General features: G+C 52.0%; 1 protein-coding gene across 5 annotated transcripts in view; it reads left to right on the top strand.

Annotated features, from left to right (window-relative positions):
- IQSEC1 (IQ motif and Sec7 domain ArfGEF 1) overlaps window positions 1-19,677 on the top strand; it is a 124,467-nt gene that overhangs the window by 9,385 nt on the left and 95,405 nt on the right. The window lies entirely within an intron of this gene.

Consider the following 19,677-nt stretch of genomic DNA (forward strand, 5'->3'; position numbering starts at 1 on the left):
TTAGCCTCAGTCTGTCACTGAGGACCCTTGTCGTTGCAGGTAACAGAAAAGCCAAATCAAACAGGCTTAAGCATAAAAGGGCTTCATTGGTTCATGGAACTGACAAGCCTAGGGTGTGTCTTGCTTCAGGAATGGCTGGATCCAGGAGTTCACTTTATGTAATGGGTTTGGATGTCTCAGCTCTCACCTCTGCCTTCCTCCCTGCTGGCTCCATTTTGAAGCAGGGCTGCTCTGTGTGGGGTCCCCAGCTCTGTGCTTGGCGTGTAGGGAATTCTCCCCAGTCCAGCAACAGGCCAGCTTCAGGGGCCAGGCTGCAACCAGCAACACGTGGTCTCTGTCTTGGGGATGTTGATAGTGCCCTGGGGGATATGGGACAAGAAAAGAGGAAGTTACCATGCAGGGTGATCAGAGCCTAGCCGGGTGTGAGCTCCAGAGCCAATGGGAGACCAGAGGAGTAATGTCAGTTTCACATCAGGATGGGTTCCCCAAAGTCTTCCTAGAAGAGATGACAGCCGAACTAGATTTTGAAAGCAGAGGAGGAGTTGGCTTGGGGAACAAGGAGTGAGGGGGCAGGGGCCCCGGGGTTCAGTGTGGTGTTCGGGCTGCTTCAGGACCCGCACACAGTGGGGTTGGCCAGGCCGTGGAGTTCCCAGTGGGGCTTAGAGGTCAGCACACGTGGTGGGGGTGGGGCCAACTGGGCCTGTATATGGGTGAAAGGTGGCTCTGGCTTTAAGGCAATGAGGATGGGAAAGAATGAGCATGTACTGAGCACCTACTGTGTGCCTGTGACTTTCCATATGTTGCCTCGTTCCGGCTACACGACAGCCCCTGGAGGTTTCTCGTCCCCCCTGTGCAGAGATGGAAGCAGGTGCCAGGACAGACGGCCTATCGGAGTCAATCAGACCTATTTCCCCCCACAAACTTAGAACTTTGCACTTAGCAACTGGCCAGGCTCAGTGGCCTCTGATCTGCCATTAAGAGGCTACTGGGATGCCACCTATGGTAGGGACATATGGGGAAGTCACCTTGTTCAAAACAGTTACATGTTGAAACACCTTCCCAGCAGACTAACCACTAAGACTCCCATCACACAGGCAGGGTGTTTGCCGGAAGCGAGCACAGTAAATCTGAAACCCGATGTCTGCAGGAGAGGGGGCACATCATAGCCCGTGGCCAGGTGTGAGCTGTGAAGCCTGAGACCCCCAGGCTGAAGTAGGTGTGGAGAGCCACAGCTCATGGGCGACCAGGGGAAACCAGCTTGAGTCTGAGCTTTAAGCTGCAAAGTTTTAGACCACCTCTCAGCTGCCCCCTCACAGTGCGTTCACCTGTAGCTGAGATAAGCCAGGGAGAGGAACGTGGGGTGGGAGAGGAAGACAGAGGACCAGATCCCAGCCCCCCCTTTGGTTGCTATAACCCCCGTAAGCCTCAGTCTCCTCATCTGTAAAGTGAGGGCGTGCCATACGCAATGACATAGAAATAGCTCAATAAATGTCAAGGATGATTATCCCCAAGTAAAAGAAACATTCTTGGTTTGATTATGACATTTTTTAAAAATTGCCATTTTTGCAACCACAGACTTGAGTCAAATGGGAAACTGTTTGCTTCAGACTCTAGACCCCCCCCCCCCAAGGGCAAGCACATGGTCGTTCAGCCTTGTGTCTGCTGGTCAGGCTTGAGGTTCAGGAAATGTACTCGGTGAGTTAAACCCAAATTTGGAACCTGTCCAATCGTTAATTGATCCAAGGTTTTCATTTCTTAAAGGAGTTGGTAAAACAAAGTTTTTTGAACAGGGAAGAGAGAACGCTAGTGAACTGTACCCGGGTGATATACAGAGAGCGGAAGGAGGCCAGAGGCAGATGCCACTGACGTTTCAGAGTGGTAGAAGGATACTGGGAGAAGGTCTCTGGGAGAGTTGTCACCTGAGCCAGGTCTGGAGCGTGAATGAGAATTGGCCAAATGGAGAGTGGGAGGGAATTTGTAGGATGAGTCTACCACGGTGTGTTGGGGAACAGCCATCAGTCTTGGATGGTGTGGAACCTAGGAAGGTTGAAGGCCAGAGTTGAGGGCCCAAAAAGGAGGCAGACAGGGCCCAGAGTCCAGAGTAGGCCTCTGGAGTTTTTAAGCAGGGAGGTTGTATTAACCAGCACCTTTTTGGTCACAAGTGACAAAAACAAATGAACAGCCAGATAACAAAAACAGATGGTCTCGAGCCAAAAGCTGAATTCATTGCCTTCTGTTTCTGAAACAGGGAGGGCTTCAGGTACAGTTTGATTCAGGGGCTCAAGCTGGTGTCTCTGTTTTCATCTCTCCTGACTTCACTTCAGGGAGCCTCTCTGCCTGTGATTGCCCCAGCAGCCCCAGGTTTACAACCGTCTTGCAGCTAATAACGCTGTGTAGAAACAGTTCCATCAGAGCTCCCAGAACAGACTCTCAGTGGTCTAGCTGGGGTCACATGCCGATCCCTGAACCAGGTGCTTTGGTTAGGGGGTGAAATATTCTAGAGTTAGAGATGGAGTCAGCTGACAAAAACTAGATGGACTAAGAGTGGAGGAGGGAAGACTCCTCAGAGAATATCGGGGTGCCTTACCTGAAGTGAGAGTGGAGGCTTGGGAAGGCAAAAACATCCCGCATCCACCACTGTGACCTGAGAAGACCTGCCAGGTCTTCTGTTTGCACTCTGGGCTAGGTGACCTGATGTGCGTCATCCCTTCATGTCAGCCCCATGTGGCAGGGTTTCTTATGATCCCTATTTTGCAGATGAGAAAACGGAGGCTTAGGGAGATAAAGTCACTTGCCCGGGGTCATAGCAAATGGCCTCCGACCCTAAATCTGCTGGACCCCAAAGCTGGGATTCTTAACCATCTGTTTCACTGCCTTTGGAGCTTTCAGATCTGAGTTTGGAGAAGATACCTTGGGAGCTTGAATGGAGGACAGACTGGCAAGGGAGAGACCAGAGGCAAAGGCTGGGGCAGGAGGCTGGTGCCGCGCAGGCAGAGGGGAGAGGAAGGGACCCTAGGAGATAGAGGTACAGTTTGTCTCAGTGTACCGTCAGCCTAGCTTTCATTGTTGTTTTCTTTAAATTTTTTTTAATGTTTTATTTATTCTCAAGAGAGAGAGAGACAGAGACAGAGCATGAGCGAGGGAGGGGCAGAGAGAGAGGGAGACACAGAATCGGAAGCAGGTTCCAGGCTCTGAGCCATCAGCACAGAGCCCGATGCGGGGCTCCAACTCGGGAGCCGCGAGATCATGACCTGAGCTGAAGTTGGATACTTAACCGCCTGAGCCACCCAGGCACCCCTCGTTGTTGTTTTCTTATGTAGATAAATTTATCTAATCAGCAATATGCACATTTGTATGTACACACATACACATACATACACACAGCCGCACTTTGTATATACACACACGTGTGTGTGTGTATACATACATATGGGCACACACATTCATAAGCATCCTAATTATTTTGCCTACTGGTTTCTATTTTGGGCAATCTTAGCAGGGGGATGCAAGGTGTGAGGCCCCTGGCCCTGGAGGCTGGACTTATGCTCAGGCTATGGGCACAGGGGCATTTCCTGGGGAATTTCCGGAGGAAGTGGTCAAAGGTCAGTAACCACCCACCTGGCTCAGGGCCAGCTTGGGGGGCAGGGCAGGATGGGGAAACAGCCACTCCTCAGTTCCCTTTTCAGCTCTAAGGCTCCCCAGGCAAGAGTCGGGCCTCCCCGATGATATCATACATGCCAGAAGTCATTCTGCCCACACCCTCATCGCACAAAGGGAAAACTGAGGCAGTTGGGGCACCGCACGCCTTAACTTTGTTCTCACCACGTGAGGAAGCCCAGTAGCCTGAGTACCCACCGTAGGGTATATGGACTGCTGCTTTGCTGTGTGGCCTAGGGTAAGTCACAGAGCTGCTCTGGGCCTCAGTTTTATATCTGCAAAATGGACCTATAATTACCTCCCAGCGTGGACCTCGGAAAAGCACCTGGCCCAGTGCCTGGCAGGTGTCAGTAAATGTTGGCTGTTACATTTTCTTCCTTTGTGTGGCGAACTCATAGAAGGGATGAATGGCTATGGGTCCTAGGAAAGAAAGCTTTCTTGTGTATAAGCTGCGTGGCCTTGGGCAAGTCACTTAACTTCTCTGGACCTCAGTTGCCTTATCTAGAAAATGGCTTGCTAATCACCACCTCAGAGGTTACGGAGAGGACTAACAACGCCAGCCCATGGGATGGCCCCTTTTTCTCATATGTCTCCTTCCCACTGGGCAGCTGGGCATCCGCCTGCCCCCCACGGTTCCTCTTCCTGCCCTGGGAGTGGGCCAAGTGAGTTATTGTATTCATGAATCATTCAGCTAATATCTGCTGAGCACCTACTGTGTGCCAGGCACTGCTCAAAGCAATGAGAAAGTCAGACCAAGATCCCCTCCCCCTGGAGCTGCAAACAACTACACAGGATACTTTCAGACTTTGCAAGGAGGAAAATAAATGGGTTGATGCGGGGGGAATGGCCTGGTGGAGACTACTTTATGGGTGGTCGGCAAGAGCCTCTCTGCAGAGGGCACCAGAGTAGAGGAGAGAAGGGGGATGGGCCCGGTGGCAGGGGGGGAGGAGCAGGGGCACAGCCCGCAGGGAATTCAGGCTCAAAGGAGAGAGGGGTTGGGGGCTTCTAGCACCCCCTCCCAGGAGAGGGAGTCCGGGTGGGCCGGACCTTGCTTCCCCCAGGTGTGAGAGCCTGAGGGTCGCCGTTGGGGGATAGTTCACCTCATTTGTTGCTGGAAGCTGGGCCCACCTGTGAAGGCTGATGGGGGGACGACAGGGGAGGGAGGACCTGTCCAGAGCCTGGTGGTCGCAAGCCACCTCTCTTGCTTGGCCTCGGAGCCCCAGACTGAGGGTGGCAGGTGGCAGGGGGACCCCAGGGGGAGGCCTCTGGGTTCAGCCCCAAACTCCAGAAACCTGTAAGAGCCACACAAGTAACCACATTTCACCTTTAAGTACTGACACCACCCCAGCTTGGACTGCTAGTGCGTGTGCCCGAGGCGGGCCGTTGCCCCTCCCTGGGCTCTGGCCTCTTCTGGAGACACAGGAACACAAATAATAATGTCAGCTGTTGCTCGTGGAGCATCTGTGTGTGCGGGGCGCTGATGGGCCCTTTGTTGTCTTCTGGTGTCTTATATTGTCACAGTGAGCTTTTCGGCAAGGGGGGGGGGGGTCTGTTGGACACGACTGACACCTGATATGGAAAGACTTTGTAGCTGGATTCTGGGATGTGTAGGAAACACAGGCCCCTTCTGTCCAAAACCAAACAAGTAAACCTGGTGCCGAAACCCTGAAAACGTTTGTCCCTAAAACGTCCTGCGCCAGTGTGGGTCGCGTCGGTGCTGGCTCGGTCCTAGGCGTCAAAGGCAGACGCTGGCCGTGGCACAATGAAATCCTCCGGCTAACGTGGAGACTCGACTACCCACTACCCCAAAGGGGGTCTGTTTTTCTGCACCGCTTGTAACAGCCCCACTTTGTGGATGAAGAAACTGAGAGTGAAGTTAAGTCCCTTGGCCAGGTTCCTTCAGTAATGTCAGAGGTGGGATCTGAACCCGGGCTGGGACCCAGAGCTAGCCACGAACTCCATGACCTGCACCCTCCTCTGGGTCAGATGTGCTCATGGAGGGACTGGCACCTTCCTGGCCCACCGGAAAGGGCTGGATGAATCTCTAGAAATGTGTGTCACCGCTCTCTCCGGTGGCTTCCCAGGAGGTACAGCATAGAAAGTCTATAAGGGTCTGGAGGGTCTATAAGAAACCATTCTCCCACAGGCCAGGGGATTCTGTGAGCTTGGCTGGGCAGGGGTGTCAAGGTGGGTCCCAAGGCAAGGTTAACACGCTGTGGGGCGCCTGCCCAAGGGTGGTGGGGTAAGAGGTGGGGCCCCAGAAACAGCCAGAGACGTCTGGGCTCGACTTCAAACAGTCAGGAAGCACATAACAAGCCACGTTTCATCTGCAAGCACAGATGCCCCAGATAAGTAGGCCACAACGAGCACCTCAAGGCTGCGTCACGACACCCCCTGACACACCCTGCTGGGTGACACCTGGGCACAAACAAGGCAAGGGGCCATGGCGGCCTGAGGAGGCTTCTCGGCGGCAACGGTAATGACAGTGACGTCCCGCCGTCTGAGCGCCGCCTGTGTGTCGAGCCCTACTCTGTGCTCATTTAATTCTCCCGGCAACCCCGTCTAGTCGGAATGCCTATCCTGTTCGGCAGACGGGGAAACGGAGGCACGCCAGATAACTTGTTCACATTTCTTGCTAGCTGGAAAGCGGCCACGTGGGAGTTGGAACCCAGAATTGAGCTTTCCTTTGGGAACTGGAGGGCTGACCAGCGTAGTGGGTCAGATAAGTGGAGAGGTGTTCACGGGCTTCCTACTCTGGTGTCTGCCCTCCTCCCAGGTGGCAGCTGGTCCCCAGCTGGTGCCCCCACTGCTCCATCATCTGGAGGATGGACATGGCTGCTGGGCCAGTGTGGGAGAAGGGCCCCATCTGGTGCCTCCGGACAATATGTCTGCTGAAGGTGAAGTCCTTTGCTGACGGCTCCTGCACCCCCCACATCCTCACTGCGTGAAGATACGCGGTCCCTGTCTGTTGTGACAGCCCCCTGCCGGCTTCCCCTGGAGTTGGGAGTTGGAGGAGTGTCTATGGGGGCCTGCTGCCCTCAAGGTGGGGAGCTGGCTGGATAGCAGGGAGGACCAAGAAGCTGGCTCTGGGGAAGGGTGGGGCTGGCAAGAGTGACTTTGGGCAGGTGTCTTTGTAAATGTGCCGGGAGCCGGGTGCTGCTGATTCGGAAACCCTCTGCACCCAGGCTCATCGGGTCCTGGCTGCGACCAGTCAGAGCCTGCCCAGCCCACAGTGCAAACCTCAGGGCATCTCCCCAGGACAGCCTCCCTGTGGGGCAGAGAAGTTCCCCTGGGAGCCTCAGAGACTGCTCTGCCGAGGGTCCCGGGAAACGCTTCGGGGTGTGGTTCTGCTCCTGGGGCCTTAGGCTGGCCCTGAGCTAACACTGCCAGGCAGTCTCACTACTGACGAGTGTGGTATACCTGTTTCATTTGGCTGTGTTCAAACCACCCAAGATGTAGTGGCTTACCACAGTGATTTCTTATTTTGCATGATTGTGTGGGTTAGAAAATCTGAGACCAGTTCCGCTGGTCTCGTGGGGCTCACTCATTCGCTGCACTCAGAGGACCTAGCCTGGAATATCCAAGATGGCCCCATGCACATGTCTGTGGTTGGTGCTGAGGCACCGCAGGTCCCCTCCACATGGCCCCTCGCCTGCTCAGTGGGCAGCCCACTTCTGTACAAGGGGTCCCCTCGGTTCCCCTCCACATGGTCCCCAGTGGACAACCATCTGCCATCCACTGGGGTCCAAGAGCAGCGTTCCACGAAGACGAACGTGGAGGTGCATGGCCTCCTGAGGCACGGTCTCAGAACCGGCACAACCATCACTCCTGCCACATTCGACTGCACAAAGAAATCATGTGGCCAAGGGGACGGGAAATAAACCCCCTCTGGGTGGGAAGAGGAAGGAACAAATCCCACTGCAGAAGGGCCTGGGCACCAGGATGGGGGCAATCTGTAGGCATATTTTGTAATCACAGCATGTGTATCATTAGGATTTTGCTGGGCTCTTATCTCACAAAGGTTGGGATGAGCAAAGCAAGTTCTGAAGTCATCATATGCAAAGCCCCAAAGCAGCCTGGTAAAATTACCCTTGAAGACCTGTCATATAGAGTCCCTAGTTTGTGTACCCGCCCTACAGGGAGCTCTGTGCCCACTGAAGTGTGTGGTCCTTGAGCCAGACCAGATGAAGGCAGCAAGGCTTGCCCAGGCATTCCAGCCATTGTGGTGAGAAAAGGACCCACAAATCCCCACTGGGAGTGCATGGGGTCCAAATCACTGCTCACCTTTGGAGGCTCCATTCTGTGTTACTATTAAGCCTGTAGAGCTGCACTGCCCCCAGACAGAAGCTACTAGCCCTATGGGGCCATTTAAATTTTAACAGGTTAAATAAAATCTTTTTCAAACTCAGTTCCCCATTCGCACTAGCCACATTCCAAGCGCTCAGTGGTCCAACCGAGCCAACGAGTGGAGAGCTAGGGGTCAGCTGGCCTGAGCCCAACTCAGCCCCCTTCATTCAGCTGCCCTCCTACCTGCCCACCTTTGTAGTTACCCAGGCCTTGTGCTGGCTGCTTGGGACCCAGAAGTGATTCAGCCTTATCCCAGTTGCTGCTCTTGAGGGACTGATAACGCAAGGGGCCAATATGTGAGCCAGGCCAGCCCTGCTGGGCATCCCTCCAGCCCCTGTGTCTGACCCGCCCTGCCCTCAGGGAAGCCAGGACATGAGATGTGCTGAGTGGGGAGCCCTAGGGCCACGCCCTCTTGGAGCAAACCCCTAGCTCCAACACTGTCCTCCCCACCATGAAGCAAGGGGAGGCTCTGTTTGCACTCTCCAGGCTTTTCTAGTAAAAGCAGGATGCCTGTGAGAAACCTCCCCACCCCCATGGTGAGTATCCATGGCTGAAAAATTACAATAAGCCACTGAGAACCCATTTCAGATGAATTTGAAATCTATGAATTTTATTCACTGCAACAGCTTCTATTTTGGTTTGAAAGATGTTAATGTGTGAAACAGTATTTGTTTGGTCTACCAGCAGCGTTGGGTGTGCATATGGGATGTAAGATCCCCTAAAATAATTCAGGGGCTCCCAGCTTGGGAATCCCCGAAGCTTCCAGGATCGCAATGGGGGGGTGGGGCACCTTATGCTGTCTCTGTGTGGCCAGCACTTGGGCTAGCCCCATGCTGGCTTTTGTGGAGGGAGGGGAGTGAGGTTCTCCCTCGACACTCTGCCCTCCATTCCTACACCCCTCCATACCCACAGCCCGTAGCCACCCTCCTTACTATCCATTCTCCTGGTTCTGTTCTGAGCTCTACCCATCGGAGGTGACCCAACATTTTTGCCCAGTCCCTCTAGGATGTGTGCCCCAGTGTCCAAAAGCTGTGACCCTCTTTTCTGCAGGGACGGAATTTGACTTCCTTATAATCCAGGGGAACAGAGGTGATTCAGACACCAATCCCTGCCCTCTAGGCTGGGGCCTGGGCACAGGTGAAGGGTTTCCACATCCCCTTCCTCCTGCTGCAGGACCCTTCCCTGCTCCTGGCTGGACATCAGCACCATGAAAGGAGGGACATTTGTGTGTGTGTGGCTCCCAGCTGATCCCTTGCACATAATAGACACTCAAATATTTGTTGGGTGAATGAATGAATGAATGAATGAATGAATGCAAGCTGAGGGGCACACAGGCATGTGTCCCAACCATGCCCTCTGGCTTCTGACTGTGTCTTCTTTTTGGAGGTCTCAGAGACATATGATGAGCAGGGGACACCCCCTATGGGAGTTGCGATCACAACTAGATCAGTGTTTTTTTCTCCCTTTGGGGTCCGTGGATTTATTCTCAGGAGTTTTCAGGTTCCGCACAATAATTTTTTTTTTTATTTGTGGATTCTTTAGGAGTTGCAAGAGTTGTTTGTAATAATTTCAATCACCAGGGAGACTTGCAAGAATAATATCCAAAACAAGTCCTCCCATGTACCCTTCACCCCAATTCATTATTACTAATGTTTTACCAAATATTTTCCCCCCAGAACTATTTGCGAGGTCATTGCAAACATGCAACATGATGACTTTTACTCCTGAATAATGCTTCAGTGTCTATTTCCTAAGAACAAGAACATTTGGTTACATAATCATGGTTCAATAGCCAAAGTCAAGAAGTGTAGCACAGATACAATACAGTTTATATAGTCACCTTTACCAGTTGTCTCAATAATGCCCTTTATGTCATTTTCCCCTGACCCAGGACTCCCCAGAGTCGTCACGTGTTCTCTTAAATCTTTATGAAGATGCCATTTACATACCAGAAAATTCCCTTGTGTCAAGTGTCCCATCTCATGATCGTTGAGAGATATTGGTAGAGTTGTATACACATCATGATTTTTATTTTAAATTATCTCCATCACCCTGAAAAGAAGCCTCGTCGCTAGTTTCCGTCAATGCCTTGTCCCGCCTTCAGCCCCTGGCAACCGCTAATCTGCTTTTTGTCTCTATAGATTTGCCTTTCTGAGCATTTCATTATAAATGGAGTCATCCAATATGTGACCTTTTGGGTCTGGCTCCTTCCACTTGGTGTAATGTTTTCCAGGTTCGTCCATGTTGTAGAACGTGGCAGTATTTCATTCCTTTTTATGGCAATAATACTCCATTGTATGGATAGACCAGTTGATGGACGTTTGGGTTGCTTCCACTTTAGGGTTATTATGAATAATACTGCTATGAATATATATATATAAGTTCTTACATGGGCATATGTTTTCATTTCTCTTGGGTAGATGTCTGGGAATAGAATTGAGGGGTCAGATGGTAACTCTATCCTTAACTTTTTTTTTTAATGTTGATTTATTTTTGAGAGCGAGAGAGACAGAGTGTGAATGGGGGAAGGGCTACTGATGTTCAGCATCTTTTCATGTGCTTCTTGGCCATTCATGTACCTCCTCTGGTGAAAGACCCTATCAGACTTTTTGCCCATTTTAAAATTGTATTGTGTTCTTATTATTAAGTCACAGAGTTCTTTTCATGTTCTAAATACAAATCTTTGTGGGGTGTTTTGTTTTGTTTTGTGTTTTGGTTATATGACTCGTAAACATGTTCTCCTAGTCGGTGGCTTAAATTTTTTGCTTTCTTGATCGTGTCTTTTGAAATGTAAAAAGTTTTAATTTTGATAAAGTCCAATTTATCATTTTTTTATTGCTTATGTGTTTGATATCTAAGAAATCATTATATCTAAGAAAAAAATCTAAGATATTTTTATATCTAAGAAATCATTTTATATCTAGGAAACTACTGCCCCACACCGAAGGTGACAATGATTTACTCTTATGTTTTCTTCTAAGAGTTATATAAGGTTTTTTTTTAATTTTTTTTTTTAGTTTGTTTTTTGAGAGAGAGAGAGAAAGAGCAGGGGAGGGGCAGAGAGAGGGAGAGAAAGGATCTCACTGTCAATGCAGAGCCCAATGTGGGGCTCAAACCCACGAACCATGAGATCATGACCTGAATGGAATCAACAGTCGGACGCTTAACCGGCTGAGCCAGCCAGGTGCCCCTATGGTTGTAACTCTTACATTTAGATCATTGATCATTTTGAGTTAATTTTTGTATATTATGGGAAGGGTCCAAATACATCCTTTTGCACGTGGACATTGTCCCGGTGCTATTTGTTGAAGAAAGTATTCTCTCCAGTAAGTTCTCTCGACACCTTTGTGAAAAATCATTTGACCATGATACAGTCTTTTAAATGTCATTTTCATGAAAATGACAACCCTCTCTCATTTTAACAAAACCATGTTCCCAATCATCTGGATGACTTTTTCTCTGAACTACTGAGGTAAACCAATCAGTTATTTTTATTTTGAGTGGTTCATGGTTTTCTCTTGCTTATTGGTAAGAACTCTTTATATATTGAGGAACCAAAGGAAGAGTATGTGCCAATATTTCATCTCGTGAAATAGCACCATGTACTCCAAAGGCAGTAAGTATAGCTTGACTTTGGGGGAAGCCACTGAAGATGGAACTAGGCAAAAAAGGCAGAAATGAGTTCTGATGCTAACCTGAGAAGTTTATGTAACCACACCAAAGTGAGTTCGCTCTTTGGTGAGTTAGAAACTGTACCAGGTTGAGCTGCCACACAAAGAAAACTTTTATTTGCAGCAAGTAAAATCATGGGGAATGGTTTCCAAATCTATGACTCCCTGAGAGAGGGTGAATGGGTTCCTTTAGTTTAGGGTTAGGATGAATAGTTAGGTAGGGAAGCCTTATCATCCTATGTAGAGGGGAGCATAAGGCGGTGTGTGCCCCTTAAAGAAAATGCCTATACACACATTGCATGTTATGTAAATGAGGCTGGGGCTCCTCCTTGGGTGGAGACTTAGTATTATAATGAGGTAAAGGTAATGGTACATCATTCCAGAAGTCACTCCTCGGTCCATCTGTGAGGGCTTGAGCTGGGGGGTTAGCTCAAAAGGTCTGGGTCGTCTGGGCCAGTGGAAGGTCTTATCACGGCAGTCGCCATCACCCAAGGGGTGATTTGGGGTTTCTTTTGCCTGAGTTAAGAGGTGAGCTGCAGGGATGCCTGGGTGGCTCAGTCAGTTAAGCGTCTGACTTCGGCTCAGGTCATGATCTCACAGTTTGTGAGTTTGAGCCCTGCGTCGGGCTCTGTGCTGACAGCTCAGAGCCTGGAGCCTGCTTCGGATTTTGTGCCTCCTTCTCTCTCTGCCCCTCCCCCACTTGTGCTCTGTCTCTTATCAAAAATAAATAAATATTTAAAAAAATTTTTTTAAAAAGAGGTGAACTGCAAAGAAGAGCTTCGGGAGAAATGTCAAAGGTTAATGAGTACAAGCATGTGGGCAGTCAATGTCAGGTCTTGGGGGTCTAGCTGGTGACACTTAGACCTGAGTTCTACAGGTCACTGGGAGCCCTAGAAGGGTCTTAAGCAAGAGAGGGATGTGATGAAATCTGTATTATTGAAAATTGCTTTAAGTAAGGGACATAATGGATGAAGGGAAGGGCTATGAGGGTAAAGGGAGGCCAGAAAGTGCAAACTTTGAATGTCCAGCTGAAGAGTGTCAACTTGGCTTTGTGGGCAATGGGAAGCCACAGAACATTCTGGGTGATGACTGGGCGTGAACCAGAGGGTCAGTGGGGATGGAGAGCTGTCTGTGGAGGTGGGAAGGAACAGGAAGGATCAGCCAAGGCTGATCTCTGGATGAGGCAAGAGTTTCAGTTTCCCAGCATAAGGCTTTGCCCCACTGACATCTCAACCCCACATGGGTGCTCAGTGCTGTGTCATCTGTCCCTGCTCCCCAGAGCTGACCTCCAACCCAGACAGATGGGACGTTGCTAGGGGTAACCTGGAGAGGAAATATGAACCAAGAGTTTCCGGGCAGGGCGCTGTGAGTGGAAGAAGAAAAAAGGAATAGCACATTGGCATGTCAGGAGGTGTCTTAGAAGTCATGTAAGCCTCTGTCCCCAGGGCAAATGACTATTGGCCTCTGCTCCCACAGGTCCAAGGGTGGCAAACCCTGTACCTCCACAGCAGCCTTTCCACAGCTGGTTGGCTCTTCTGGTGAGAAGGTTCTGGGGCTGGCATGGCGTCAGAACTGTAAGGAGCCTTGGAACTCTTATCTCGCTCCGCCTGTCCACTAGATAGAGGGGACCTTGATGCTCAGAGGGGCACAATCCTACACCGAGGTCACAGAGGGAGTTGTCCCCAGCTTGTGTCAGAGCAGGCCCTAGAAACTCCCTGCCCAGTTTCAGAAATGATTGTTTTTGTCAACCTACTTTTCAAAACCCAGTAGTACACGCATACAGAGCAAACAAATTTTAAACAACGTTTCCGTGAAAAGCCAGTCAGTCCCCTGCCCACTCCAGCCCCAACTCTCCATGACCTTCCTCAGGGTGCCTCTGTTCCAGCTTCGTAAACACCTGTGTCAGGAATAACATATGCACGTACCTGCATGTATACAAGACCCCTGCCTTTTTTACGTAAAATGTAACACACCATACCCTGTACCACACTTTGCTTTTCCCACTTACCAAAATGATCTTAGAGGTTGATCCTTAATCCATCCATGTGTAGAAGACACTTTTTAAAAAAAAAAATAGCTGCATAGGCTTCTATCATGGATGTATCCTAATGATAATCTGTTGAACGAGTCCCTCAAGGTGCATGTTAGGTAATAATAATAATGGTGATTTTTAGTCACTTTAAGAACAGTTACTCTTTTTAATCTAAGTTATCTAACTTAGTTATCTACTTTTTTTAAATTTTTTTTAACGTTTATTTATTTTTGAGACAGAGAGCATGAACGGGGGAGGATCAGAGAGAGGTAGACACAGAATCTGAAACAGGCTCCAGGCTCTGAGCTGTCAGCACAGTCTGACACGGGGCTCAAACTTGTGAACCGGGAGATCATGACCTGAGCCGAAGTCGGCCACTTAACCGACTGAGCCACCCAGGCACCCCCGTTATCTACTTTAAAAAAAGTTTTTAATGTTTATTTATTTTTGAGAGAGAGAGACAGAGTGCAAGAAGGGGAGGGGCAGAGAGACAGAGGGAGACACAGACTCTGAAGCAGCCTCCAGCCTCCGAGCTGTCAGCACAGAGCCCGACACGGGGCTCGAACTCACAGACCTTAGCCCACTGAGCTACCCAGGCACCCCTAGTTATCTACTGTTAAAATCTAAGTTAATCTAATGCATGTAAAGAAGATTTTATTGGCTCATGAGGCTGTGTCTGTGTCCAGATAACCCCTAGTGACTTTTTAAAAATCAATGAGCCCTCAGACTCCTCATATACCCATTCCACACCACCACCCCGCCCCCCACCATTCTCCCATAGGGCGGTCACCACTGTTTGTTTTGGTGTGCGTGTAACCTCTTGGGAGAAAAATTAGGAACTCCCAATACACATATATGTATAACCTTTAAAAAATGTATGCAAAAGGGGTCATAACATACACAGTCTTCTGTCTCTTGCATTTTCCACGAGAATTGCACCTTGAAGATTTGTCCACCCCAGGGCAAAGTCTTGGCTTTGGTGTCTTCATGCAGCCTCTTCATCCCCTCCTGTTGGACATCAGAGGTTCTCCTCTTTGCTTACCTTACACGGAAGACTGTTGACCATCCTTATATTTTTATATTCTCTAGCTTTGCCAGATCGCCCTTCAGAAAAATGGACTACCTTGCCCCTCACCCAACAGTGTTTGTGAGTGTGTGCGTTTCCCCCCCACCTTCAACAGCAAAAGTATCACCAAACTTGTTCGTTTTTGCCAACTTGGTAGGTTAAAAAAAAAAAAGTGACTCGCATGCTCAATTTTGATTCGTATTTCTTTAATATGCATTTAATTACCAGCGGCATTGAATATCTTTCCATGAATTGCTTGTTCATATCCTTTGCTCTTCTTTTCTAATCAGTTAGTCATCTCTTCCTATCGATCTGAAAGAGCTCGTTCTGGGTCAGGAAAATGAACGTTCATCTCATTTTCTTCAATTTACTTCTGGCATCTGTGCTGCAGATAATTTTTTTTTTTAAGTTTGCCGTGTGTCCTTTTTAACTTTGTGGGGTTTTTTTATTCTGTTTAGAAGTTTTAATCCTCACATAGGTAAATTTATTACTATTTTCCTTCATGGTTTCTGGAAATAAAAATATTTATACAGTGCACTTTGCACAACCTTTTCACACAGTATCATGGTTGATCTGCACAGCAGCCTTTGAAGCGAGGCGGGGTGGGGATTTTTATCATTCGTTTCATTTTATAGATGAGTCCACATGAGGCTCAGAAAGGTAAGAGGACTCGCCCAGGCTACATAGTTTCTAGAACCCTTGCTGTTCTCACTTCCCTCACCTGCTTTCCAATTAACCAAGGAACACACTCCCTGGCACTGATAACAAGAGGATGTGTCTTCTCTAGAAGAACGTCGTCAGTTATTAAAACCACAAGCATCTTTTCTTCCTTTAGATGCTCTTTTTAAAAACGTTTTTGAAATTATAAAGTTCATTCATAGTTCTTAAAAACAAAACCTCCAACATACAGAAGAATGTAACAGGAGGCTCGGGATGGGGACACATGCTCTGCCCCAAAAGTCTACTCCCGGTGGCCACTGTCCAATTTGCCGTGAGCATCAATAAGGTGCCACGAGGTGAGGAAGAGCCACCAGGAGCTGGACTGCTCCTTTATTCACCTGTCACTAGTGCCTTGTATACTCCAGGAATGCCTTAGATGCTCAGTAAACGCTGCAAGGCAAGAGACTGAGGTGGTCAGGTGCCCCTTTTTCATAAGTCTGTGTTCAAATCCCAGTTCAGACACTTAGCAGTTGTGTGAGCCTGGAAAGGTGAATTACCCTCTCTGTGCTATGGTGTCCTTGTCTATGAAATTGGGATAGTAGTTCTACCGCAAGTAAATGAACTGAGTCCCATAAAGTGCTGAACAAAATGTCTACCTCTCGCCTCTGATCTGTCGGTTCCTTCCTCGATCTACTGCCTACTCCAACCTGGTCCCCATATCCAGGGTCATGAGATATCAAAGCTGAAAATCAGGCTCCTTCCCTCCCAGAAGCCCAGAGAGGGGAAGTGCCTTGCCCAAGGTCATGCAGCCCGTGGGTGGCAGGGCCCGCAAAGACTCCAGTCTCCTGACTCATTACATCACTAAGGCGGCTTCCCCACAGCTGGACCACTGCAGACGCGTCCCTCTGGCCTCCTGTCTCGCCCCTTCTGGCCACCAGGGGGCGTTTCCTAACTCACAGCCCAAACAGCTGAGGTCCTGGCTGCAAACTGGTCGGGGGCTCCCCGCCGCCTAGGAACGAACGGAAGATGCTCTTTATTTGGCCTGGTGTTCAAGGCTCTCAGAACCCGCCTTCTCTCCCATACACACCGGGCAATGCGCATTCCCATCCTTGCTTTATCCTTAAGCACCCTCCTCCTGGAGAGTCGGCCCCCTTCCTGCCCCTTTTAGGCCCAGCCTCTCCGCTTTAGGCCACTTCTTCCCCAGGTATCGGGTCCCTCTCTCAAACTGTGCCACCCCATCCTCTAGGAGAGTTGCCACACCACTGAGGCCCATCCCCAGCATTCAGCTGGTGCTGAGTCAACGTTTGCTGTTGGGTAAGCCGCGCAGCCGGCAGGCAGAGACCCTCCCCCCAGACTGCGAGGGGCGTTGTGTCCTGGAGGGGACTCAGAGGGACGTGGTGCCAGGGTGGGTGTGAGCATCCCGCTCCCGCTGTGCAACTCCGGACCAGTGGCTGCCCCTCTCTGAGCCTTGGTTTTCTCATCTGTGAACCAGGAAGGCTGGGGGGGGGGGGTGGTGCTGGGCATTGCCTGCCTGCTGGGGCTGCATTTCTCCGGGGGAGGGGCCGAGGGACTTGGCCTGAGGTCGCGGTTACTAGGTGTTTATGTGAGGGTCTCGGGGAGTGAGGGAAATGCTGGGGCCACAGTGCGCGCTCCAACGCGCCTGGACCTTGTGTACCCGGCTCCCCCAGCCAGCGGCTGCAGCGGCCCCACCAACCCGAGCGCCCTCACCTTGTCCCCGCTCGGGTGACGTCGGCGGCCGGGGCGGCACCCATCCTCCCCACCGCCCCCGCCCCCCCCCCCACATACACCTTTCCAAGGGGGTAAACTGAGGCTGGTGTGGCGAGGCCTCAGCCAAGGTCACGGCGCGCGGTGGCGGAGAGGGCAGAAGGGCCGGCGGTGCTCGGGCTCGGGCTCGGGCTCGGGCTCGGGCTGCTGACGCCCCCGGGCCCCCCCGCGCCCCGCCGGCCCGACGCGCTGGAGCCGCGCCCGCGCTCCGCGCCCGCCACGGGGACGGCGCGCGCTCGGCGGCTGCAGGCGGACCCGCGAGGTAGGAGGCGGGCCGGCGGGGGACGCGCGCGGCGGCCGGTGCGGTGCGGTGCGGGGTCGAGCCCGGGGCTGGGGGCTGCGGCGACTGCGGCCCGGAGTCCCCTCCGCCGAAAGGCCTGGGCGGCAGCTCCGCCCCCGGAGCCGCGGCTACACGGCGCGCGAGCAGCTCTTGGGAACCGGGGGAGGGAGGGGTGATCGCAGGAGGCTTTGCGGAGCCCGGCCGGGGAGGAGGTTCCGAGGCCGCAGTGGCGGAGAGGACACTGGCCACTGGGTCGTAGGGTTGGGGGATCAGAGGCCGCCAGGCTCTCGGCCTTGGAAGCCGGGGTTACGCAGGCGGCCCGGAGGGCCTGGGGTGCGCCAACGCCAGTCTTTCTGAGCCCGGGCTCTGCGGGTGTCGCTCTCTGGAACTCGATCGGTGAGGACGTAGGAGATTCAGCCTCCGCGGCTATGCGGACCCTTTATCCAAAACCTTGTGGACGCTGAAGGCGCGATGTTGGGGGGAGGGGGGGGCTCAGGGTGCTCCATTTGCGCGTCTATGCAGTTGGCTGTCTCTCTGGGGCGGGGAAACGTGAATCCAGGCCCGGAGGGTCGCCTGGTGAAGCTGCCCCCTACCAGCCCTTCCCCTGCTCCAGCCTCCCAGCGGAGAAAACCAGCCACGCGTCCGGGGTCGGGAGCCTGCGGGCGGGAGGTTGAGGCATCTCCGGAATTCGCTGGGAGCCAGATAGACGCGTCCAAGGGAGGGAGTGAGGAGTTAGGGCTGGGCTGGAGGGCTGGGTCCGAATCCAGACCTGCCCCTGACCCCCTGTGTGACCTTGGGCAGCCCCTCCTCCTGCCACCACGTGGGCAAGAGGCTGGTTTTTATTCTGGGGACGCTCGGGGTCAGACCCCCAGGGGCCGGCAATCGGTGTAGGTGACGGTGCTTGAGGACTGGAACTGCCAGGGCAGTCTTTGGACCCAGTCCCAAATAGGAGGCAGCAGTGGTCTGAGAACTGATGGGGTTGTTTCAGGTGTCAGGACAGCCTGAGGTGGACGCTCCTGGGCCAGGGGGTCCGGGGTGTAGGAAACCCTTGCCCTGTCTGATACCACTGCCTTGGGCAGTATTGAGGGAAGGGACGTTTGGCCCGGGTGGTGAGAGGAGGCTGTCCCCACCCCAGTCATGGGGAACCCCCCTTCCCATGTTTCTGCCAGGCATTTGCCACTTTAAATTGCCAAGCTCTCAACTGTCACAGCTGATCTGTTCCTGGAGCAGACGGAGCAGAAAGACGACAGTGGGTGTCCCCTCCCCCCAGCCCTGTCCATGAGATTAGGCTCATGGGGACGGCATTCTGCTCTGCCTGGTCAGCTTTGCACATTTTGCTCTGAGCATGCTCCATAATTGGTGGGGGTGGGGGGAGAGGGGAAGCACTTGTCCTGCACTAGGAGCAAGAGTCTGGTTGTGCACTTTGATGAGGCCCTGCTCCACTCAGTGCTCTGTCCCCACCAGACTGCACATGCTGGCCTGTGCGGCCCCTGGGAGCAACTCTAAACTGAGGTGACACGGGAATGCCCCTCTGGTCACCCTCTCCTGCCCCCAGCACTGTGCCTGACTCCTCCCTTGGGCTGGTAAGGCCAGAGCCCAGCAGTTGAGTTTGAAAGGAGAGAAGAGAAACAGTCCCACCCCCCCCCCTTTGCCCCCCACCCCGGCAGGAAAAGATGAGCTAAGAGGGGCTGGGGGTGCCACAATTCCCACAGCCTTGACACTGAGCATCAGAGCTGGAGGGAGCATCCTAGGGCCCAATCCCTTATTAGAGATGGGGAAACTGAGGCCAGAGAGAGGCAGGAATACGTCCAAGGTCACACAGCCTCCCACTGTCCCCAGCTCTCCAGACATCCTTGGGTTGCTAGGGAACACTCAGAGGACTCGCTGTTCCCATAGAGGTCCCTGCAGTGGAGAGACAAGGAAGGGGACTGGTGCCGTCTTCTGCAGGGGACTCCAGCTCCTGCACACCGTGCAAACATTAAGCAATCTCGGGTCTCATGACCAGAGTTGCCATCCTTTCTCAAGGCTGCTTTTCAAAAGTGCCTGTGGCTGCCTGCCCTTCCAACAGCTGTTCTGAACAGCCTGCCCTGCCCACCCCATACCTGCTGGCCCCACAGCAACCCCCATGATATCAGTTATGCCCCTTCCCCATTGTGCGGAGGGGAATGCCAAGGCCGAG

The sequence above is a fragment of the Lynx canadensis genome, chromosome A2 (assembly GCF_007474595.2).
Source record: "Lynx canadensis isolate LIC74 chromosome A2, mLynCan4.pri.v2, whole genome shotgun sequence".
Taxonomy (NCBI): Eukaryota; Metazoa; Chordata; class Mammalia; order Carnivora; family Felidae; genus Lynx; species Lynx canadensis.